At 34.7% G+C, this 26,893-nt stretch overlaps 2 protein-coding genes and 1 long non-coding RNA gene across 4 annotated transcripts in view; 2 read left to right on the top strand and 1 right to left on the bottom strand.

The window, feature by feature from the left end:
* LOC127874436 (uncharacterized) overlaps positions 1-26,893 on the bottom strand; it is a 227,761-nt gene that overhangs the window by 64,483 nt on the left and 136,385 nt on the right. The gene's annotated exons all lie outside the window — the stretch shown is intronic.
* Positions 1-26,893, top strand: part of LOC127874434 (uncharacterized) — a 219,040-nt gene that overhangs the window by 80,880 nt on the left and 111,267 nt on the right. The window lies entirely within an intron of this gene.
* LOC127874445 (uncharacterized) lies at positions 4,633-8,818 on the top strand. The gene is made up of 4 exons (XR_008046924.1): positions 4,633-5,175; positions 5,417-5,567; positions 5,754-6,114; positions 8,659-8,818. It is a non-coding gene; the product is annotated as an uncharacterized LOC127874445 (long non-coding RNA).

The raw sequence follows: 26,893 nt of genomic DNA, 5'->3' as shown, positions 1-26,893 counted from the left end.
GTAAGAGTTTAAGCCTCATTTGTCCCTAACACAGTTTGTTTAAATCATGCATTCGGGGTCAAAAGGACCACGCCGACTGGGTCGCGTGAATTATATTGATTTAAAAGGGATATGACATGAAACATCGCATTCTCTGAAAACTCGAGTCCCTGAGCGTTTATAGTTGGTATGTAATATCCAATATTTGTTCCTTTATAAACTGTGATAAAACCATGTCCCTATAGTCAAAATTCAAAACTGGCCAGGTCCCAGAGGTCAAATGATTTATATAGACTTATAGAACAAGATAATTAAAACACCTTTTCTGATAAATTAAAAAGCTTTACAATTATAATGTCTGAAAACATTAGTTCGGCGGCTTAAATATTTGGTACGTATTACATGTATATTTATTATCTTCCTTTTAATATAATATCCATTCTTTTTTTGTGAATACTGTTCTTTGTCCAGTGTGCATTCACCCATGAAGGCAGATGCAATAGTTTTCCGATCATAATAAAAGAATGCTTTGATGCATAAGTCATTCGTATAGAACTGATTTAAATCAATATGAATTACTTTGCTTCCATTAATAAAGACCGTTTTATGGACGCAAGTAAATTGAAAAATATTTCCACTATATTTGTATAGGTCTTTCTGTCATTTGACTGTATTTGCAATCTTTATTGAGTTTGTTTGACATTATCTCCATTCCACACTCCATTCGACACTGAAAACTGTTAAAAATAACGCAACGTCATGTCAGAAACACAAATCGATGACTTGCGGAAAGCGGAACCAGTTCAACAACACGAGTGAACGACAAGACACTAACGCTTATTTTAGTAGTGTTTGTTCTCATGATGGCAGGAATATTTATTCCAAAGACACTATAAGCGCTTTATTTGCACGCTCTGTAAACCATGCATTTGCCAATGCAAACATACAATTTTTTTTTCTTTGCAGACTTCGAAAAGGCTTTCGATTCACTAGACCACATGTTCTCTTGCTTAGAAAATATGAACTTCAGTGAAAGTCTAATTAAAAGGGTCAAACTTTTACATACCGATATTAACAGTATAATTATTAACAATGGCTTTTTTCAAACAGTTTTAACATCGAAAAAGGGGTAAGGCAAGGATGCCCACTTCCATCCTCGCTATTTATTAAATGCATCGAGTATCTATCACACTATATCCAATCAAATAAACATATAAAGGGAATATCGCTAGAACCTGACGAAGAAATTAAACAGTCCCTATTTGCTGACGATGCAACTTATTTAATAAATGACAGTAGTGACTCATTCAATAATCTTATAGAATCACTAACCCTTTTTGGAATTGCATCTGGTCTTAAACTAAACAAAAGTAAATGCACTGTGCTACGAGTAGGTAAATTTAATCAAAGTAATATTTATCTTAAACAAGAAATGAAATTCAACTGGACATCAGATGAAGCAACAACGTGAGGAATAACATTTACAAACAATGAAAATGTAACACTTCTAAAAAGCATATTGCCTAACTTACAAAAATTTAAAAATTGTTTAAAATCATGGCAGCATCGTAAACTTACACTAACCGGAAAAAACACCGTGTTGAAAACGTTTGCACTCCCTAAATTAATTTATACACTAACAGCTCTCACACACCCACCAAATGATATTATTAAAGATGTACAATCAGAAATATTTAATTTCATATGGGACGGCAAACGTGATAAAATCAAGCGAACTCAATTAATTCAGTCATTAAAATATGGAGATATCAGACTAACGGATATAGATTAATTCCTGAATGCAATCAAATGCAGTTGGGTTAAAAGATATTTAGATAATACCAAAACAAGTAAATGGAAATTATTCTACCAGAAAATTGTTAAAACATATGGTGACTCTTTACTTTTTAAATGTAATATCGACAATAATATCTTACATGAAAGTTCAACCAAAAACATATTTCTATCGAATGTTCTATCGGCATGGTGTAAAGTTACTCATAATTTAGAAACCAAAATAAACAGTAAAATCATGATATGGAACAATAAAGACATAACTGCTAACAAAATTTTTTTTTTCTATAAACATTGGCTTGAACGAAACATAAAATATGTAGATCAATTGTACGACTACAGAATAAACGACTTCTATTCTTTTGATAACTTATGCTACATATTCGGAATACCTACAAGTAATTTCCTGATGTACTACACATTGAACAAAAGTATACCAATAAATATTAAAGCTGTTACCAATATAAATAACACACCATGTACTCAAAAACATTCGTAGAAATTAAATCAAATTAAAACTCCTGCAGAAATCTCTAAAGCTCAAACTTAATGGCCAAACCTTCTTAGAGAAAAAGAATTTAACTGGAAACAAATATTTGTTATGCCATATAAATCAACTATTGATACCACACTAAGAAATTTTCAATATAAATACATCCAGAGAATCATAGCTACAAATAAATATCTTTTTAAGTGCAACCTATCCAACACAAACCCATGTGATATGTGTAGTGAACATATTAAAACAATAGAACACCTTTGTAAACATACTCAATCTCTATGGAATCAATTGGCAACCTTTCTAGTGAAACAACAATTAAATGTTAAACTATCTCTCTTAGACATCAGTTTGGGGGTTAACACCTTCAAAATACAAGAGATTAATAACGCTGTGAATTACATAATTATAATAATGAAATATTTTATATTCAGCATGAAATACAGAAAACAAATACCCACAATGAACTGTTTTATCATTTTTTTTTAAAACTAAAGATTCAAATTGAAAAAGAAATAGCCCTAAACAATGATACACTTCATATATTTGAACAAAAATGGAAACATATTGAACTTTCATAAACAAGCCCAGTAAGCTTTCTACCCATTTTATGTAACTCATCCTTATTCATAACAATTCTGTTGTTTTTCTTTACAAAAGAAACAACACACCTATCACAAACAACCAAAGACAAAATACATATTAACCTTTTCTTTACTCAAAAGGAAACCACATGGTAAAAAAATATATATGAGCATATCTTGTATAACTTGTTTGAACATTATTGCTGCTACATTGTTTCACTTTGTTTTATGATCATATACATGTAAACATTGTATGTTTTATATTGAATAAAAAAAATCTTATACAGTTTGAGGTTGATTCAGAAAGCGCACCACATATTTTGCTCACATGTCAGTTTAAAAAACTCATTATAAGTCACTCATTGGATCCCCCTAATCAAAGGTTACTCTCCTATACTGGATTTATGTTACATTTTATCGGCAGCGTTACGCAAGCATACTGCCATAATGACCGAATAATTAGCACATTGATCCAAGTCTATGGCAGCCACGCAAACCCATTAAATGTCTTAATATTGGCCTGGTTTCGGCTACGAAAGTTTTTACTGACGCCATATAGCACAACTGAGACAATACTCTGTTTAACTAAAGAAACCGTCCTAATAGAAAGTCGGGATTCATTAAAGGGTATAGGTGTAATCCTATGAGAGTGTAAATAACATCTTACAGAAAATGCTATTCTTACGGTGACGCCACCACGGAGCATTCTAGAAGCACTGAAATCATGACTCATGAATTAGCTTAACAGAATGAACACTAACCATATTATCGAAAAATCTCGGGACCCACCGACTGGGTTAATTCAATCGTTGTCGAAAAACAGGAAACTGACAATCTCATGGTTTGTCTTGACCCTTGAGCTCTCAATTCCGTTTTTAAGAGAACGAATTATCAGATTACTACGTCGATGAAATTTCTTCGAAATTCAATGTCGCGATATAATTTTTAAACTTCACATCACACATGCTTTGTGGATTGTTAAGCTACTCAAAATCTATCCGTTTCTTAGTTTGGCAGAGACCTCCGTTTGGTATCTCTGCGCCTAGTTACATTTTCATGATTACATTTGATGAAAATGTTCACGGCTTGCCAAGCATATCTGCCCTGGTTGAAGATATTATATGCTAGGATACATGCTCTGAGCACGATTTGACATTCCGTATTAAGTTCCATCTCGAGAAAGGAAACATTTTATGCTTTAACACGGATAAGTGTACCTTAGGGGTAAAAGAGGAAACATTCTTTGGTGACACAATAAGCGACAGGACATCATGGAAGACCCGAATAAAATTGAAGATGTCAATCTTTTAATCTTATATAAGCGCGAAGCTTATAACCTTCGTAGAGATGGTAGATCACTTGTCAAAAGTTGCAAATAAAAGTAAGCCGTGGTCACTTTCCCCCTTCAGCATCTCTTGAAAACGGACATATGTATGGGACGAGCAGTTACACAGTTACATTTACAAAGTTTGTGACTTTTAAGAATCTTTATTTGCCGGTCCGGTAATACTCGTTTGCGCATTTGTGGGGATTCATACGCGAAAGGTCCTCTCTCTGCATCCAATGACTAATGCTATGGCAGTTAAGAGGGTCCATAGCGATGACGATTCTTGTAAAAGTGTGAATATACAGTTTAAAAGTTACTAATGAGCCGTAAACAAAATCCTTCGTCCAAATTACCAAGTGCCTCCTTCCCAACTTCCGTCTTCAAAACCAAAGAGCAACCACAGTGCCTTGAATAAATACATATATATAGTCAAACGAAACGCACTTTGGTTTTTCCTTGTACATAAAAATTATAATAATAATAATAATAATAATAAAAATCATTATCATCATCATCATCATCATCATCATCATCATCATCATCATCATCATCATCATCATCATCATCATCATCATCATCATCATCATCATCATCATCATCATCACCACCATCACCACCACCACCACCACCACCATCATCCTCCTTCCCCTCCTCCTCCTCCTCATCATCATCATCGTCGTCGTCGTCTTCATCATCACCTTCTCCATCATCATCATCACCATCATCATCATCATCATCATCACAAGAAACACCAGCGGTTTGTATATTTGGATTATTGTTTATTGATGAGGAACATGACAATCACTATTTATTTAATACAGATACAAATACAGAAAAATGTGTGCAAATTATGTATTACTTGCAAGAATGCATTATTTATATATTTACATAAAATGCACAAACAAGGTTTATATGAAGTAGCTGGAGTGCTCATCGACGACGTCACAAACCGAATGTGCTGCGGTTTGCTGGTTGTCCAGGCCAATATCCAGGTATTCACATGCTCATACTTTTCGCATTCAAAATAAATATTAAATTACACTAAAACTGAATAACGCCTTCAAATACTAAAAGGTGTAAAATCATTTTAAAAATTCATGTCATCCATTAATAATCTTTTAAGCATTGATGAGATGTAGTAGCAAGCAGAAGTATTACATACATTAGCAAACGAAAAGTTGTAAATTATGTGTGTTCAACGGTCTAGGGCAACAATATATAATGTTATTTTAGAAAACCAATTTGTCGCAAAGATAGACTTGAGCTCGAAACAGTACTTTAGGAACTGATCGGTCGTGTATTCAACTAATCAGCAATAATACATGGAGTCCATTCAACTGTTCGGAACCTAGAGATGCGAACACCGTCTACGCATGTGAGCTAAGTAAGTTAATAAAGGTTACTGCTATATTTACTTTGACTCGTTATACTTCTCATAGTAACATTTAAACAGAGAACATAAAGTTTATCAGCTAAAACAGAAACGCCTTTCAATCGTTTATCCGTATAGCCAAAGCAATACTGAACCCAAACGAAATAGTATTTTGATAATATTTTGTTTCTTTATTAGAATATTCGGCGAACTGGCCTGTTGGATTTTACGAACATATTACGTGGACCGAACATGCAAACACATCTTCTGAAATACCGGAACATACAACAAAAGGTTCGGCCTTCATTCCTCGTCAGTGGTGTCGGGTGGTTCGGCGACTGATTGAGCGTCACCTGCCTCCATACGACCTCTAGTGTCTGGCGGTGTTGCATCAGGATCAGGAGCTAAAACTATCGCAAAACCTCCTCCAGACCATGTCAGTGTTACATCTGGGCTGGCTTCGCATTCCGAAGCCCTTGTTCAACACCAAACTACTGCAACTGTTAAGGAAACTTCAAGTGAAGGAAATCAAAACGTGGCATGTCAGTTCAACGTCCAGGTAAGCGTTTGAAACACTCATCCTAAAGTACTGTACTAAAATAAGCTTCTAAAATATTTTAAATAGATTACCTACCTACTACCATAGACAAAATATCGATATCGCATCGTCTGCTTTCCTTATGTGATTTTATATATTTCGAATGCCAGAATATATGGTAAGCATTCGAAAAACAAGATATTTCACCTTTTTTAAATAGCAAATGAAACCAAAACGAAAATGTTGAAGCCTGCTCAACTGGGTATGAAATATAGTGTGTGTGTTTTACAGAACTTAGTTTTTGTTGAAATTTTAAGATTGCATGTAATATTCAAGTGCGTTGGCTGAACAGAATACTGGTTTATTTTCGGGATACAATTAAACCTAATGGAGATACTTTCTGAATATACAATGACAGAAAAATGCTCTCAATTATTCGAAGACTCTTAAACTTTAATTACGTGCGTTAAGTCTTTACATTAATTTCCTAAACATATTTAATGAGTAATTAACTAATTCCTTAACAGATAAGAAACTCATTTATTCACATGGGGCGAGGTTTGTGTAATAGAATATATTTTATATATTCATGCTCGTATACACTTTATGTTCTCCACTCTTTTATTTTAGGTTCTTCGGATCCAGAAATTGCTGTCAATGTCATTTACGTGCTCATAAATAACATACATTACGCATTAGTTTTGGATTGAATTACATTTAAGGAACATGTTATCAGATTGGCACAATTATATTGCATATATTTCAATAAACAAGTATAGATCTACATTTTATTCAATCTATGGCAATACATGTATAAAGCGTTTGTAACGCTATTCATCGAAATAAAACTTTTATAAGGAAGTCGCCTGAATTACACAGAAGAGCGTTAAATTTCGCTCCTACTGATCATGTATGACATTGATGGATACACGTAAATTCGAAAACACACATGTCGCAATTTATTGGGATTTTGGTTCATAGATTTTTGTATTTTGAAAAAAAATGCATTAACTTTGTATACTTACAAATCTTTAAGATGTTAAATGCTCCCAACTAATCATTAAAGCAAGAAAATGTAGAATAAAAAATGTTGCTACCCCGGGAATCGAACCCGGGACCGCTGACAACAAAGGCTTATACGCAACTACTGCGACGCGCAGTATTTTGTATACGATCTCGACTTATTAACAAAACACAAGTACAACAAGTGTGTTCCAAATAATCAAGGAAAAGCGTTATAGACGCTTTATTATTTTACCGATGATGATTTTCCTTCGTTTTTACATTATTTTAAGAATGTATTCATATTATTTTGAAAATCGTCATTTTAACAAACTGTGAACAAGTATATTTAATGAATGATCGCAAACCCATTATAAATGTAGGTCATTCGGCCGCATTATCAAGACTTAAAGGGACCTTTTCACAGATTTTGGCATTTTTTAACTTATTCATTAAATGCTTTATATCGATAAATGTAATCATTGGATCGTAAAAGCTCCAGTAAAAAATCAAGAATAAAATTAAAAAATGGAAAAGAACATTGCCCGGACCAGGTTTCGAACCAGTGACCCCTGGAGTCCTGCCAGAGTCCTGAAGTAAAAACGCTTTAGCCTACTGAGCTATTCCGCCGAGTACATATTCCTGAAGTATTTTATACCTTATATAAGCAATCTTCGTAGTTTCACAAAATTTAACGACAAAAACAGAACTCTCCAAATTATTAATTCGTTTCGCGTTGCAACGCTTTATAATTTTTAGGTTTTAAAATCGTCAAAAGATGCATATAATGGCTATATTAGACCATGGTTAATGTTCAGTATTACTGTTTCCTCACAAATATCATAACTAAAACGAAAATTTGCGAATCTGAAACAACTTTTTTCAATTTTGTCAATTTACCAAAGCGTGAAAAGATCCCTTTAATGTCGTTCAACCACTTTATTAGTTTAGACCAGCAAATCAGTGTCGAATTATCTGTTTTTTCTCGTTCAAGTGAATTTTGAAGTGATTCCCGCATTTATGAACCAATATGCTGCAAAAAGATGTAAACTTTTGTGAAACACTAAAAGTAGCAAAAATCTTTAGAACGAATAATACGGTGAACGTCATATACAATTTTTGCCATATATTCGGCAAAAAATTCGAACCTACATGTTAACACCTTTTGATGAAGAAATCATTCATAGTATTTTATCAAGGTTATGACACTAAGCCGATCTGTTTAAATGTGACAGAGTTCAGTCGTTCATAATCTTATACTCATGTGATCTGAATGTAAAAGCAGAACACACTATAGGTATTGCGAACAAAACGCAATTAAAGCTATTTAATAGTAACTGTGGTTTGGTTCGTTCAAAAAACTGTTTATAAGATGGAAGTTTACAAAATCACGAAGACAAATTCAGTATCAGAACACTTAGTTCTTTTAAAACACCGTAATTTCACAATTGCTATTATAAAACAGAAACACGAAAACCACAAACAATGACGTTTATATTCTGAACATGCATATGTACAAATTTTTTGGAATACATTGTTTAAATATACATTATTTCTTTTTAGGTCATCTTGCTCATGATATTGACGACAATGCCGACGGTGTGCTTATAAGCAGTCATGTTCAAGGTTTATTGCCGGACTTTGCGATTCATTTCGTCCATGTGTATAAAAAGAACATTTGATTTACACCTTCGAGGTTTTATTTTGTAAAAGCTTATAGTTATTTGACGGATGTGTTATTGTTAATTTGTTAGTATAGTTAACCAATTCACCAAAACTAAGTAGTTCTTAAAGTATTTGAAATGGATTCAATTATTGTATAAATCAAGAACAAAATACCTACGTTATATTTACAATAAAAAAGTTATTAAGCAATATTGTATTTCCGATGACAGATAGATCAACATATTGCGCGATCGGGCAGGAACGGATTTTGAGAGCGCCCTCAGATGATCATGTCCGAGAAAATGTGTATTTTCGCTATTATTGCATAAACAAATCACACATACCAAAATAAATTAAAATAACATTGAAAACAAAAGGTCTTCTTCATCCGACATCGACTAAATAATTCGATTATTTCATATGACGTCATACAATAAATGACGAGGCTTTACCTTCGGATAGGCAGTTTCACAGGTTGAATTAACATAACCTGGATAGTATATGGGCACAGGATCCTAATATATTGAAATAAATATATAAAATCATGTTTAATGAGGGAAAAATTTACAAAGAGCCATGAAAAAAACACCCTCTGATATTGGAATTTTAACAAGGCCATTGACTAGAATTTATCATAGACCTGTCTTCGCGGGCCGCAAAAAGGTCCAAAATAACTTTAATCCAAAGCGTCCATTGGTTCTCTTATGTGCAATTGGACAACCTTTCAAAAAAAAAAAATTCTTCAAAGAAACCTGTCAAGCCGTTAACTCACAGTCAGTTGTTGAATTGAGTTTTGCCCCTTGATAAGATGGCCGCGTGTTTTAATGCTCGGCAAATTGGGATATTTTATGGTAATATAAATGCAAATAACAATGGGGATTAGTATTGACCAGTGGAGGGTTAAAATAGGATGTTTTTCTCAACCGAAGAAGTCAGTTTTTAGGATTAGCGTGTTGTGTGTACATGTTGGGAGTAGATTGAAACTCACTTTTCGGATAGCCACGTGCATAGTGGCATTGCTGCTTGTTTGCTGAGATGTCGAAAACAACCCGGGACCTCCAAAATCTGACGGATCAAGTAAAACTGCATCATCAAAGAACAGTGTTTCCGACCACGGAGGCCAACATGAGAATCCAGCAACGACCCCACAGACCACCAGGCCGGGGACGGGCACCGCCCAAGGGAGCCAGGGCGTCGTGACACGCCAGATGTCAATATCTACGTTTACCACGCCACAAAATCAACAACCAAACCAGCATGCCTCTCCCGTCCATGGCCGTCACCAGTACCAGAGAGAGTACCCCCAGGGTCAACATGACCCTCCAGATCAAGCGGCATGGGCGCATGATCATGTTACATCTAATGCAGCTACTACTGCTTTTGCTCATAACCAAGGTACGGAAGGTATGTTCGACTTTTTAAGAAATATGAAGCAAGACTTGACTCAACAAAATATTACAGTTTCGACTATATGGAAATATAAACCCGAAATTTGACTCCGTTTTGTCAACTGTGAACAAATTAAAATCTGAATATGAAAAACTAAAACAAGACAATGTTTCTCTTCATCATGAAATTTCTCAAATGAAAAGCAAATTAGATCAGTATGAAAATCAGTCGCGTAAAAACAATTTGAGATTTAATGGCATCAGTGGCAAAATTAACGAGCAATGGTGTGTAACTGAAGAAAAACTTCGAAATTTCTTAAAAACAACTTTGAACTTTGGCGAAGAAGCGGACCAAATCGACATTGACCGTGCTCACCGGATTAAATCGAATGGCAGCAATACATGTACAATTGTAGCTCGTTTTGTACGCTTCAAGGACTGTCGATCGATTATGACTAAAGCCTCGAATATATTAAAATCGGACACAAACTCCAAGTACTCTGTGCAACAAGATTACACTGACCGTGTAAAACGCCATAGAAGAATACTCGGTGAACGCATGATGCGTGAACGCAACAATGGGCATTAAGCAACTATTCGATATGACAAGTTGTATGTAAATGACACTATCTATAAATACGATGATAACACAGACCAAATTGTTTACATTGGGAAGCGCTCGAGACCACGTGCAGCCCCGCCACGAGGAGGTGAGAGAAACCGCACTGATGATGGGCAGCGATTGGTTGGATCTCAACGTGGGAACGGTGACGATGACGATGAAAGGTCACATGGCTACGCTCAGCCAATCAATGGAGCTACACAAATTCACGGAGCGGACAGGCAGTCAGATGACTCTCTCTCCGAATAGGGACTAGGTCAAGGTCTTAATACGAACATTGTTTATAAACATTCAAGCGTTAAGATTATTTCATGGAACATATGTGGATTAAACAAATATTGTGAAAATGCCGAGGTCATTAATTTTTTAAGTTCATTTGATATAATACATATTTGTGAAACCTGGGCTAAATATGTTGGGGATTTTAATGGCTTTATGAAATCTTATATTCATAATGACTTTGTGAGAAAGATGAAAGATACTGCTATCAGAAATAGTGGGGGAATTAATGTCTATATAAGCAGTAAATTACATAAGCAAGTACCTATTAGACGAATTTATAAACAATTTGAAAACTGTGTTGTTTTGTACTGTGAATACTCTACCTTTTATGATTGTGAGGATAGTATAATGTACTTTACGTTTGTATCTCCTGAAGGATCATGCTATTATAATGAACAAGATGAGAAGAATGGCATATCTCAAATGTTTGATAATTTAGAAACTATAACTAACGACTATCCACAAGCATTGTTGTACATTGCAGGTGATTTGAATTCCAGATGTTAAGATTTTTTGGATTATATTCCATTTGATGATATTTTTTTATATTTTTGGTAATATAGATTATGATGGAAGCACATTTTACATCCCGCGCAATAATAAAGATATTGTACGTGGTAATAATTATGGTAAATCTTTGGTAAATTTATGTTGTATATTTGACATACACCTTCTCAATGGCCGTTTCCCTGCTGATAGATGTGGTGAGTTTACATGTTTCTCAAATGATGTCGCAAGTGTCGTTGACTATATGATTGCTTCATTATCACTTTTTCAATACATTAAAGACTTCAAAGTTTTAGACAGGGATGATTTGGATCATTTTCCGCTTTCTTTTGTGTTTGAATTTCCATACAGGTTAAACAATTTTGTAAATAATATGGATGAGTATCCAATTAACACATTGAAGAAATTTCGATGGCGTAATACGTCATGTGATGAGTTTGTACTGACGTTAAGGGGCTTATTGCAGAGTCAGCATAACACTTTGCTTGATACCATAAATTCGAATGTTAATTCTGCGGTAGATCTGATTACAGCTATATATCAGGATGCCGGCAAATGTATGCTGGTTAATTTTCGGTATTTTTCATCACAACCACCTTGGTGGGATGACGAGTGCGACTATTTAAAGTCGGTAAAATACAGCGCTCTTCGTAAATTTCGTAGCTCCAATTTAGAGTGAGATCTCAGATTGTTTAAGGCTAAACGGAATACTTTTAAGAATCATTGTAGGTCAAAGGTACATGTATATCAAAGGTTAAACCGCCAAGAACTAGTTAATTGTAGTAATGACCCTACAATGTTTTGGAAAATTTTTAAGAAAAGTAAATCGACCAAATCAATTGATTCTAGTATCTCAAAAATAGAATGGTTACAATATTTCAGTGGCCTTTTATTCGATGAGAACTCTATTGTTGTTGATTACACTGTTGGAAATGACCATGCTTATTCTGATGATACGGCAAATTCACTTAATGATCCTTTCACATTGCAAGAAATTGAATGGTCAATATCCAAATTAATAATGGTAAAAGTTGTGGTCTGGATGGAATTCCGTCGGAATTTTACATTAACGGATATTTCTCCAATCATGTTGTTGCTGTTTAATAAAATACTAGACACTGGTAACTTTCCCGAGTCGTGGGGTAAAAGTATCATTACACCGATTCATAAGTCAGGTACAAGTAATAACCCTGGCAACTATCGCGGTATATCTATTACGAATACTCTATATAAAATATTCTCTGGAGTGATTAATAAGAGACTGTATGACTGGGCAGAGGAAAATTATAAGATTGATGAATCTCAAGCAGGTTTTCGTAGAGGATATTCGGCATTTGATGTCTTTTGTTTGCAAGCGATGGTCCAAAAATATCTCTCAAAACGGGGTGGTCGATTCTATTGTTTGTACGTGGACTTCCGTAAAGCCTTTGATAAAGTTAACAATGTCAAACTATTTTTATCTTTAGAAAAGAAAGGGGTATTTGGAAAGTTCCTAAGAGTTCTTAAATCTATGAATTCATGCTTGACTTCTTGTGTAAAAGTCTTAAATAATGATGTTACAGATTCGTTTCCCTGCAATATTGGAACCAGGCAAGGTGATAAATCGAGTTCGACTATTTTTGCCCCATTTATATATGAGCAATCTTCACTTTTAAGACTTAAATGTGAATCTGGTATTTTCATAACTCATGATATCCCAGATATTTTGTGTCTAATGTTTGCAGACGATGTCGCCAATTGTGCTGAGACCGCCATTAAGTTACAACAACAAATTAACATTATTGATCCGTTTTGTACGGATACTGGTATGGAAATTAATCTGGATAAGACTGAAATTATTGTATTTCGCAATGGTGGTCCCCTCCGAATATATTAAACTTGGTTCTTCCGTGGACAACGACTTAACGTTACTCCTGAATACAAGTACATGGGGTTACTGTTGACTCCAAAGTTAAGCTGGAGCTCATCCCATGATAAACTAGCTTCCCAAGCACAAAAGGCACTATTTGCAATAAGAAATTATCAGAAACCATTTGGCTTTTTTCCTGCGATGGATTTATTTAAAATATTTGATACTATGGTAAAGCCAATATTATGTTACGGTGCCCAGATATGGGGTTTTGAGTACAGTCCAACTATTGAATATATCCATTATATTTTTTTTTTAAGTTCTTACATGTTCGTAAAAATAACAATACTTGCATGGTTTTTGGGGAATATGGAAGACTCCCATTATGTATCACTTATTTTACCAACTGTATCAGGTACTGGTGTAAATTGTTAACTATGACATCTGATAAATACCCTAGGCAATGTTATATTATGCTTAAATCAATAGATGCTGCTGGAAGAATTTGTTGGGCAACCACAGCAAAATCTTTACTTTTTACATACGGTTTTGGATATGTGTGGATATCACAAGAAATTGGCGATTCTGATATATTTATCAAACTTTTCAAAAATAGACTGATTGACTGTTTTACTAAAAACTGGCATGACACCGTAAAAAAACTCAAGTCGATGTCACCATTCTAGTCATTTTATAACCCTACTTAATATTGAACGATATTTGATAATAGAAATGCCAGTCAAACACAAAATAGCCTATGCTAAGTTTAGATGTTCAAATCATAAACTACAAGTTGAAACTGGCAGACATCTGAATATTACTTTCCAGAATCGCTTGTGTAATGTTTGTTCACAAATTAGTCATAATATGACATATGTGGATTGTGAATATCATGCATTTTTCCATTGTGTCCAAGTATACAAGTTTTAGAAATCAGTTTCTGTTCAACTGGTATGACTCTGATACTGAACTGAATAACTTCTATGACTTATTGTCAACAAATGACTTTGAAACTATAAGAAAATAAGCAGTGTATGTTTTCTATCTTATGAATTCTATAAAAGACAAGATGCATGTATTAACATTTACATCTGCACAATATTACTATGACACAACTTTGCAATTTCTGTATATTACATGATATGTTTTTTGGGCCGGAGGCCTCTGTTTCTTTAATAAACTGTTGACTTGACTTGACTTGAAAAAAGTCAGCCGATAACAAAGAAATATTTCGAGCCCGTTGTCCATGAGAATAAATCTTGGACAGACTTTGAAACAATATTTTTTTAGTTTTCTCTCCTTAAAGGGGCCTTTTCACAGATTTTGGCATTTTTTTAACTTATTCATTAAATGTTTTATATTGATAAATGTAAACATTGGATCGTAAAAGCTCCAGTAAAAAATCAAGAATAAAATTTAAAAAAGGAAAAGAACATTGCCCGGAGCAGGTTTCGAACCAGTGACCCCTGGAGTCCTGCCAGAGTCCTGAAGTAAAAACGCTCTAGCCTACTGAGCCATTCCGCCGAGTACACATACTTGACGTATTTTATACCCTATATAAGCAATCTTCGTAGTTTCACAAAATTTCACGACAAAAACAGAACTCTCCAAATTATTCAATCGTTTCGCGTTGCAACGCTTTATAATTTTTAGGTTTTATAATCGTCAAAAGATGCATATAATGGCTATATTAGAACATGGTAAACGTTCAGTATTACTGTTCCCTCACAAATATCATAACTAAAACGAAAATTTGCGAATCTGAAACAACTTTTTTCAATTTTGTCAATTTACCAAAGCGTGAAAAGATCCCTTTAATAGATAGCTCGCGTCCTATTCCTTTAAAAGAATAAGGCATGTCACATAATTCATGCTTATGCAACCACTTACCCCTAAAAACTAATTCCAAAAGTTTATATTTTATTTGCAACAACCGTTTTAACACTATTTGATTAACTTGAAAACGAAATTCGCCCTTCATTTCCGCTGCTAGAATCACTTGTTCTTGAACCCGGCTTAGCAGTAAATTACACTGACAGAGCCAGGCACAGAATCATCCAACCAACAACAACAACGACGCTTTGACAAATGTAAATAAATGAAAAATACGTACTCATTCTGATTGTATTGGAATTAGTTTTAGGGGTAAGTGGTTGCATATGCATGCATTATGTGACATGCCTGGTTGTTTTCAAGGAATAGGACGCAAGCTATCGATTAAGGAGAGAAAACTCAAAAATATTGTTTGAAAGTCTGTCCAAGATTTATTCTAAAGGACAAACGGGCTCGAAATATTGCTTCCTTATCGGCCGACTGACAGTAAACGGCTGGACAGATTTCTTTGAGGTAATTTATTTTTTGGAATGGTTGTCCGATTGCTCATAAGAGGATCAAGGAATGCTTTGGATTAAAGCTATTTTGGAAATTTTTGCGGCCCGCGAAGACAGGTCTATGATAAATTCTAGTTGATGGCCTTGTTATGATTCCAATATCAGAGGATGGGGATTTGTTTCATAGCTTTGTCAATTGTTCTATCATTAAACATGATTTTATATAGTTATTTCAATATATTTGGCTCCTGTGCCCATATACTATCCAGGTTACATTAATTTCACATGTGGGCCGTTTTCGAATTAAAATGGGTTCAATCAGTGTATTAATGCAATGTTGAAATGCAACCGGGCAAAGTAAGAAATGAGGTATTATTTTGGAGTTTACTGGTCGTGACGGATAAATATATCGTCAGAATGAGTCATTGCTTTTATAGACGTATCTTTCGTACAGGTCTATCTTATTTCATTCCAACTAAATTTTCTAAAAAATAATGCTGCCAACATATTGTCACTCAAGTATTTCAAGCATACAGCAGGAACGTTGACGGTACATAAACACATTTACAGCTTAGTCTTTTGAAAGTATTGAGTAAATAACCTTAACTTCATTGACGTTGTAGATAAATAAAGCTGTTGTCAAGAGATTGCAGATGGTATTATTTGAAAAGTGGATTGAAATAGTCATTGCCTTTATCCTTGCATGCATGAGGAAACTGGTGCTTATTCAGTTCCCCATTTATGCTTGGAAAGTCGGCAAAGGCTGGAATTATAAACAAAGTTCATAATAACTTCATTGAATCCAATAAAAAATGGGAAGTAACTGCGCATGGACCAGTTATTGGATATGAAAAACACATAACAGGGCTTGAAAGGCACGTGAATCGTCTTGTTAATACACGATTTCTCCCGTTCAAATACTCCTTTTGTCAAGTTTCTGCACTCCGCCAGAGGGCATTATAGATAGAGTTAATGCAATAAATTGATAATTAATACAAATAATAATCGAAATTTTTATCAACATACAATCTTCAAACGGCAGTCACGACTAGTCACGGGTATAAAAAGATCCAAAAATCGGTCAATTCCGTATGTATTTTTTGTGTGTCCGTTGCATATGTCATATTTACGTTGCAATTGTTAGACACGTGACTTTTCACGCGGCCCGTCAGAATTTGCACACGTTACAATCAACTGTTGCATCGCATTTATCTGTATTTAAACTTAAAGGGGCCTTTTCACAGATTTTGGCATTTTTTAACTTATTCATTAAATGCTTTATATCGATAAATGTAAACATTGGATCGTAAAAGCTCCAGTAAAAAATCAAGAATAAAATTAAAAAAAGGAAAAGAACATTGCCCGGACCAGGTTTCGAACCAGTGACCCCTGGAGTCCTGCCAGAGTCCTGAAGTAAAAACGCTTTAGCCTACTGAGCTATTCCGCCGAGTACATATACTTGAAGTATTTTATACGTTATATAAGCAATCTTCGTAGTTTCACAAAATTTAACGACAAAAACAGAACTCTCCAAATTATTCAATCGTTTCGCGTTGCAACGCTTTATAATTTTTAGGTTTTAAAATCGTCAAAAGATGCATATAATGGCTATATTAGACCATGGTAAATGTTCAGTATTACTGTTTCCTCACAAATATCATAAATAAAACGGAAATTTGCGAATCTGTAACAACTTTTTTCAATTTTGTCAATTTACCAAAGCGTGAAAAGATCCCTTTAAGTAGCTAGAAATTATCACGCACAGAGCCGAACATAGAGAACAAACAATTTGTATTGAAGCGTTGCGGCCCTCGGCCGTTATGCCGCCGCATGTATGTTGTAGTTCATAATATTGTACGGACATTCGAAAGCGTTTGTGTTAGAATTTAATGAACAAAAATAAATCTCGATGAACACCGAAATGGAGTTGTGTACGTTTATTATTGAGTTCAAAGACTACGTCACACTACATTATTACTATTATTTCTAAAAAAAAATCCAACCCTGTTTGAAAACCGCAAACTCTCGCGCCTAAAAGCTTATGATACGATACTCGTGAAACACGGGAACAATACTGGTAAATTGAGTATAACCTCGATAAATGTTAAATCTTCACAATAAACATCAACAAGAAACGAGTTATCACATTGTTACATTGGGTAACATGTGCCACCTCGAGAAACAAAGCATCCCCACAAAGACAAAAACTGATATAAACTGAACTTTGTCACGGGCCATACAATATTGTATTGAAAAACCTACTAAATTCCACACCATCAGTCAACTTGGGTCTAAATAAGCAATACATATTTGACGATATGACAACTTAACAGAGAACACTAACATTAATCGAAATTACGATCAACACGTTTTGTCTTTGGGCAGAAGTATAATACGCTTATAAGAATCATTATTCGTTGTGAAGTTATCATGCTGTATATGTTTTATTACAAAAGCATGCATCCAGTTATTCTCATCACATAAATGATGTTCAATCTTTTAGTTTACAATTTAAAATTTAGTAAAACAAATATGTTGCAAAATGCAATCATGTGCACGTTTACGTATGACAGTGTTTATTCAGTCTTACCATATTGTCTTTCGCAAATATGTTGTAGTCATAGGTCGTTGGACATATTTGAACTTATATAACATAAAAATAAACAATTAATCTGCGAAATCTCCGGACGATCCACTTTGAGTCATTTTGTTAAATAGTAAATTGTCGTTTAATCAAGTTAATACAGACTTGATACTGTCATTAAAAACCTGTGATAAAATGTTCTTTACATACACTATGCCTTTATAAAGCAGATTAATATCGTAACACATAAACTTTATCGTTAAAAACTTATTTTCATTTATGGCCAATCATTGTTATTTCGAACATCGTAAATGCGAAATTCCTCGTTATTTCAAAGTAGATTGTCGGTCCCAATTTTCCGTCATAATTTGATTAGAAATTAGATGTTTAAATCGAACTCGCTTTTTCGATTACAAACAGGAACTGTTTTCGACTCTAGTTTTTTACAAGAGTGTTTATTTATCAAAGCATATCACGGAATAGCGCTAACGAGCTTTCACAGGGAAAAAAAGCGTTTGCATAATAGTGTTACGTGTACACGACAAAGTAAAAAAATAAAATATAATATTATTCAATCAAACATGTTGCATTGATGGACATGGGGAGCTTCCAATCAAACTACAGGTATGTTGATAAGTTACTGAAAAGCTAAATATTTTAATAAGATAACTTTGAAATTTTAATTTTCAAAAATCGGTTTTTATTAAAGTTAAAGAAAATATCAAATTACGTGCTGAGCCATTTCCATTTTTTCATAGTGTTTTGTCGATTTCTTGTTATATACAAATGTAAGGTATACGATATGCTGTAAGTTTAGACGGCAAAGAGCGATATTCGAACATGGAGCGTAACAATAAAGCATGTGTATGTTTTTATAAACAATTATAAAACGTGCATGTTTGTATGACAAACCGATGTGGTTCAAGGTTAATCATAATAATTGCAAAACCCTTAACGTTATGATAAGCATTCCGATTTAACTACCATTTTTTTTTCCTGGGATCAACGAAAAAGGTAACCATTCATGTTATCATAATGAAAATGGATCAAAAGCATGATATATGCTTGATAGCACACTAAATTAATGTATTGACTGTGTTTATCTTGTCATCTATGAAGGTTGCCGCACAACCTTTCCGCATTGTGATAGAATAGTGGTAATCAATTCGAACGAGATTACGAGACATTTCTGCACCTGTTAGATCAGTAGGTATGGGTGAGACCAGGTTATCTAGTTATGCATACTAAAAAAGCTTCGTGATAATGTTGGTTTGAGACATTGGTAAATGTATTGCAGCCGTTGCGAAAAACTTACTCTGGCCGAACGGTTTTCACAAGACATGGATTCGCGGCGTATGTTTCAACGGTACCGACGTCTATGCATGTTTATGTGTTTAAAATTTCAGAAACGACTGTGTGTAGTTCTTTCTTTCTGAGCATATGACGCTTAGAATTCATGAAACTACACATCTAAATGATTTGAGGACTTCTGCAAGTTTAGAGCGCATTAAATTAATTTCATTGGAAATGTTTTGAAAATTTAAACGTAGATTGTAAAGTGGAGTACGACCTTTTATAAAGTTGAACAATTAACACACCGCGTGTATGATTTGGAATTTATGGGTTACAATTCCGACAAAGCTATCATAATTGTTTTGTTTGTCCATTCGTTTTAACCAAAAAGTAGTGAAGTATTTTTTTAAATAAAAATAATGCGCAATATCATCTCTTGAAACGCGAGTTTTAGTATTTCCTGCAAATTATATTCCTTTAACAATAATGATTGACCTATATAAGACCGAAAAATAACATTGAGTTTATCTTACTTGATAAAGTAGTACACCTCAGGTAGAGCCGTTTATCTCACTCGTAGTTGTTTCAATTGCTACAACTTAGCATACAAAAATCTAATTTAAAACAGGTACAATCCGTCTTACATGTGTGAGCAAATGACTAATTAGTTCAATTCATGATCACATCAGAATTCGTTGTAATAAATAATTAAAGTCATTAACAGTGCACCCTTCCATAAATAAATAATTAAAGTTATTAACAATGCACCCTTCCATAAACATCCGAAAATGGACCTCTCTAAGTATCACGCCCCAGCGTCTCCATATCTCCGGCAGGATGATATCCGGGAAATCCCATTCCCCGTTCTCACTAAATTGCGTGATTCTGTTTGTCACCTCCAGCATCAGTTGCTCAATCCCCATCCTTCTCCTGCTGAACCACAGCATCGGCTCTTGGTGAAATATAATGGCCTGTCGAATCTTTGGCAATCTAAGTATTACCCGCGGACCTTCCTCCATCATGTCTGTGATATCTGCCACCCATTGACGCTGCTGTTTGTCTTGCAATCCACACGCCGCCAACAGATTACGCTCAGGAATAATGTAGAATGGTAGATGTGTAGAGGATATTGCAGTTCTGAGTGTTTCCAGTGCGTCATGTAACCAGTGGATCAAATGCCTTTCTTGATACGTTGCGGGTGAATTGCTTTCAGCTTGCCAGAATATTACATTTTTCAGCACATAGGATGTTATTTCTTTATTGTCAGGTTTGAGAACCTCATGTACTATCATTTTCAGAATTACACACAATTTTGCCCGTGTTGAATTTAAATTATTAACGAGTTCCGTTTCACCCATGTTAAAGCAAATCCTCCATTCTAAATGTTTGCTTTCACTGCCTTTAAATCCTACGGGGGTAACAATAGATCCCATAGATACAACTTTCTGCACGACAACCGGCGGCGGCCATTGTCGAGATCGTTTAGCCCATCTGTGCAGGATGCCGGGGCATTGACAGCGTACTGCAAACACTGCGTCGATAGAAAATACTAGTCCTGACAATATTGGTAGTGAAGGCCCCGCGCGTTCAAGGGTAATTACTTGTTTATTTTTGTTCTGTTTTGATTTTTCATCAAGAAATAATTTACTGCTTAGCAAACAATTCCCTTTTCCGTCATAACACAGAGCATTATGAAATTCATTACTACGTGTGCGTGTGGAATAAGATCTCTCCAGTAGCATCCTGCAGTGCCCTGGGTATACATGTGTATCCATCCTGTACACTTCTATGTCGTCCGATATGGTGTTTAGATCAACTCCAGCTTCCACACAGAGGACACATTTTGACACGTATAACCAGTCATGGTCCGTTTCACTCCAGCAGGTCAGCCCCTCGGCCTTGCTGCCAGCTGTGAATCTAAATGTACATAAATCATTGTTTCTTGTGTTGAACAGAATTTCAAAATCCCGGTACTTCTCAACACGTCTCCATCTTATCACCTCCCCATATCCCAGCAGGGTCATTATATTACAGACTTCCACGGACACAGCTTCTGAAAATAAAAAGGATTCATCGATTGTCTTTTTACGTGATATTTACTACTGTCATTAACAAATTGTTTCCAGTGTGCAAAAAATGACCTTCAGATGTAACATTGTTCAAAATGCACATAATATATTTTGTTTCGACTTATATAAACTTATAAAAAGTATCATGTTATTAAAGGGACTGTCAACCACGACGACGTAGAAAAGAAAAGTTGTAAAATACCGTATTTTTTTACAATTATAAGTTTATATTGATTAAAATATCACGACTGGTATATTACATTACTTGAAAAAACTTGTTAAGTTTTCATATTTTCAGTATATTTGGTAATAAATTTTACTGGGTATATCTACCAGGTAACTACCAGTTAACTATAAATAATGCCAGTAGATTGATCATCATCAACACGTGGTAAACACAGAAATGCAAATTGTGCATGCGTAGTGAATTGAATATATTTTATATATAAAATGATCAATCTACTTGCGGTATTTATAGTGTGGAAATCGTTATGTCACCTATTTTCGCGATGTACTTTCGATTTCACATCGCGAAATTTTATCACTGAATATACTGAAAATATAAACTTTTTTCAAGTAATGTTATATACCAGTCGTGATATTTTTATCAATATAAACTAACAATTGTAAACAAATACGGTATTTTAGAACTTTTTTTTTCGACATTCGTGGTTGACAGTCCCTTTAATGTTTAAAGCGAGCATATACGATATCTTTTTTTTCAGAGAAAAAAGAATACGCGTTACATCACATATTGAAGGTACAATGTGTCCAATCACAGATCTAAAACAAAACAATATATTGATATATTTTTAGTCCAATTTAAAGGGAATAACCACCGTTTTTCCCTTAGATATGGTCACAAATTCAACGGCATTTCCTTTTTTATCTTCAGTAGACGCTAAATATTGCACAACACATTAGGACAAATATCAATATACACTGTTTATGTTTTTAATTCACCATATTCTGGAATAAGAAATCATGCCTGCATATTCCCGCATTTCAATTGGAACTTTAAATATTACTGTTGTCAATATTGTAATACGCCATGTACACTAAAGCTTCTATAACGCTCAAAAAAGCAAAATTTCGTAAAGTATTTCGTAAAATAAAGTTAACACCTAAACAATCAGTGTCCCTTTTAGCAATAGCCACAATTTCAACGCTAGATGTGGTATGATTACATAGATTGTTGTAGATACAAAATGCTCGTTTTTATTTATTTGTGACACAATTAATTCTATTTTAATTTCCCCGCGAATATATATATTCATACGATACACGAACACTAAAAAGGTACCATGTTCGTGTTCATGTGTCGTATGAATAGATATCATTGCGGGAAATTAAAATGGAATATCTACAAACATCTTTTTTACCACACCACAGCTGGCCTTGAAATTTCGGCACTAGCCATAAGAAAGACTGATTTTTAATTGTTTAACTTTATTTTACGAAATATTGTACGAAATTGTCGTTGATTTTGAGTAGTAATGGGGCTTTAATGCATTACGAGTTAATAAATACAAATTCTTTATTTTCTCGCACCTATGAACAGTTAACCCATGACGACTATTATATGTGTGTGTGTCTATAAAAAGGATACCTGCACATAAAATAATACATAATTAATAAAGATCATATTTTTTGAAAAAAAAAATCATATAATCTCGAAAAATTAGATTATGTACAGAGTGATAGAGTGTGTCTCTAGCAGGGGACCAAAATTAATCACAATAACGGCATTGATATATATAGTTTTTTGCATAACAGTCTGTCGCTTATGTTTTGATCCAAATCATGTTATTATATAAAAGCATTTAATAGGTTCAATGCACATTCAAAAATACATTCTACATAACAGGAATGTAAGAAATTGTATGTTTTTAACTCGCATTTATCAGGAAGTGTTCTTAAATGTACCTTTGTGTTTTGTTTACACATTTAACAAATTTAAATGATACATATAGTAGAAATCGAACGTGTATCGAAATCTCTCTTCGGCAAACTTAGTTGCATATGCTGAATCGTTAAATTAATTAAGAAGACACACATTTCCTGACTTGAGAGTAACGACTTAATGCTCTCTGTATCTGAAAACTTTGTCAGTCGTTGGCTAAACCGAAAGTGATGATCGTAAAGGCTGTCATGTATGAGAACGCTTTCAGTCCATTACATACCAATCAAATATTTCCGCTTCCGGTGTTGTCAGACGTGAACGTTTGTCTCAGTGCAAAATAATCTAGTTTTAAAGTGATATATATGTGTGGATTATCAGATATATCTGGATATATCAAAATAACAAGTGAGTCTCAACGTGAATTAAATGAATTGTGCTAATAACATATAACTTGTTGAATAAAACATTATTTTTTCTACTTTTTCTTTGTGTTGGACGATATAAGGTTGATTATTCAGGACGTTATCTCGCACCAAATTAACGGATTGACAACTGCTCACTTTCTCTTGTCCGCCGGATCGTCACGCATGAATGCAACGCATGTTTATATTACTGCTGCAAAATTGGATAAACGCAAACCGTTACTGTTAGATGAAAGCTGTGATCAATAAATTTCGTACACATGGGAGGAAATAAAAAGCGCGAAAAATCACAGAAACGAAAGAAAAGTAGCACTACGGACCAGAATGAAAAAGGATTAAAGCAGCAACGTCAAGGCTCCAATACAAAAGATGATGTTACTGTAAGTGATATTCTATCACAAACACACTCTGTTCTGTACCCATCAGAAAGTGATAATAACCTGCCTGTATTCGATTCAGAAGTAGCGTCTCACACATCAAATACAATGGCCGAATCTTCTCCCGACAATGAAAATTTTGAAAAATACGTACGAGAACAATTCAATTTTCTTAGGATATCGGTTTCATACGTTCTTGAAAAACAAAACATTATCACAAAGCGCCTTGATGAATATGAGGTCAGAATGGAGCGCATTGAAAAAAATGTGTAAAGAACAAAGCAAATCTTTAGATTTTGCCCCCAATGAAATTACTGACATTAAGACTAAAAGTACAAAAATGAGTGCACATTGTGAATCCCTACAAAAATCATTGAATGATGCAAATAAAATAATCGAGGACCTTCAACGACGACAATTGGACTTCGAGCGCCAGGCCATTAAAAACAATCTTAGGCTGGTAGGTTACCATGAAAAAGAAGGCGAACATGCGGAAGAAGCTGTGAAAATAGTCCAATCGATATTAGAAACCGACTTTAAACGACCGAATATTGTAGTTGAAAATGCGTACAGAGTAGGAAAAAAACAATCTGGAAAAGTGAGACAAATAGTGTTAAGAGTACGATCATTCAATCATAAACTGGCAATTTTCAGCTCAAAGAAAACAGCTCTAGACAAACGCAATTATTACATAACGGACGATTTAACTGAATTTGACCGTGAACATAAATCGCAACTAAAACCGATTATCGACCAGGCAATGCGAGAAAAGAAAAACGTGAAATATCGCAACAGTGCGCTTTTCATTGACGGTCAGCGCTACAGGGGACCGATACCAGCAAAATCTCAAAACACGGGCCCAGCGTCACGGATCGAACACAGTGACTAGGAGGAAGCCCAGCTATATTCTAACATTAATATTCTGACATGGAACATTAACGGATGGACTAACAAAAACTGCTTACCGAGAAAGGAAATACTATTCAGATTGAATGCGGATATAATATGCCTGACAGAAACAAAGCTTAGAAAAAATGAAGTACTTCATTTGGAAAATTACACGACTTACTTATTCAACCGAGAATCAGTGAAACAAAAAGCTACATGTGGCTCGGGTGGGGTTGCTATACTCCTGAAAGGTACCTTTATGAATGATTACTATGTGATGTGTTTAGACAAGTCTTTTGAAGGTATTCTCAGTTTAAAACTAATAGATAAAATATCGTCTACTGAAACCATCGTAACAGTATGCTACTTACCGCCGGAAGGCTCAGAGCGGGGCCAACATGTTGATGAATTTTGCGACCACCTTACAAGCCTTGTATATCTGAATTCTAATGCAGATTGTCTTGTGTTCTGTTGAGATATTAATAGTAGAATTTCGGACTTAAACGACACCATAAATAACGTAGACAGCATACCCCATAGAAAAGCAATTGATCTTACAAAAAATAAACATGGTGAGTCATTTCTGGAATTCCTACGCGAGGCAAAACTGTGTGTATTAAATGGACGAATTACACCAGCAAATGACAATTATATCTCTATCTCAACAAAGGGCAAGGCGTCTGTGGATTATGTATTTACCCCACACTCAAACATTGACTTGTTTAAAACATTTGAAGTGCACACTGTAAAGGACTTATGTGTAAAGTTTTCTATAAAACCGGAATGCTCCATGCCTGACCATTCGGTAATCTATTGTCAACTCGAACGCAAATTTAACATGCCTGTGGACGCCAGGAGTCAAACTATGCATAAAAAGAACGATAATCCGATTAGCGGCAAACGGTTTAAATATGAATCGATTCCGCCTGACTTCATAGACAGTAACAGATTAGCAATGATGATAGATCAAATACAATGCTGCATTGGCAATCAGAATGATGTGGACTCATTATACCGTTCTTTATGTGACCTATATTACAATGAACTTATCGAAAAGGTGGACTATAAGTGCACATTGAAAACGCTGAAAAAATCATTTCGAAATAAATCAAAACCGTGGTGGGATAACACTCTCGACGACCTATTCAAACAAGTGAGTGAACGTGAACGTGACTTTTTGAAATGCTCTGGAACTAAACGCGAGAAACACAGACATAGGCAGTTATATAAGGACAAACAAAAACAGCTTGATAGGGAGATCAAAAAGCGCAAACGACAATACGAACGACATCAGCAAACTGAACTCGAGGAGATCTGCACAGAGAATCCCAAAGAATTCTGGCGTCACATAAAATCGCTGGGCCCAAAACAAAACTCCACAATACCCATGGAGACACTTGACGAAAACGGCGACATTGTATATGACAGAACAAGTGTCCTTAAAAGATGGGAGTTTGATTTTAAAAACCTTTTTAATAAGGCAAAAGCTTGTGAAGGGTCAAACTTTGACGAACAATTTTATAATAGTGTCAAACAATTCAAAACCGACCTGGAAGAACACTGTATTGAGAACCAGGAGGACAACTCGTGTTCAATTTTGAACGCTAACATTTTCATTG

The sequence above is a fragment of the Dreissena polymorpha genome, chromosome 3 (genome assembly GCF_020536995.1).
Source record: "Dreissena polymorpha isolate Duluth1 chromosome 3, UMN_Dpol_1.0, whole genome shotgun sequence".
Taxonomy (NCBI): domain Eukaryota; kingdom Metazoa; phylum Mollusca; class Bivalvia; order Myida; family Dreissenidae; genus Dreissena; species Dreissena polymorpha.
Note: the sequence above shows the minus strand (reverse complement) of the source record. Positions and strands in the feature narration are given on the sequence as shown.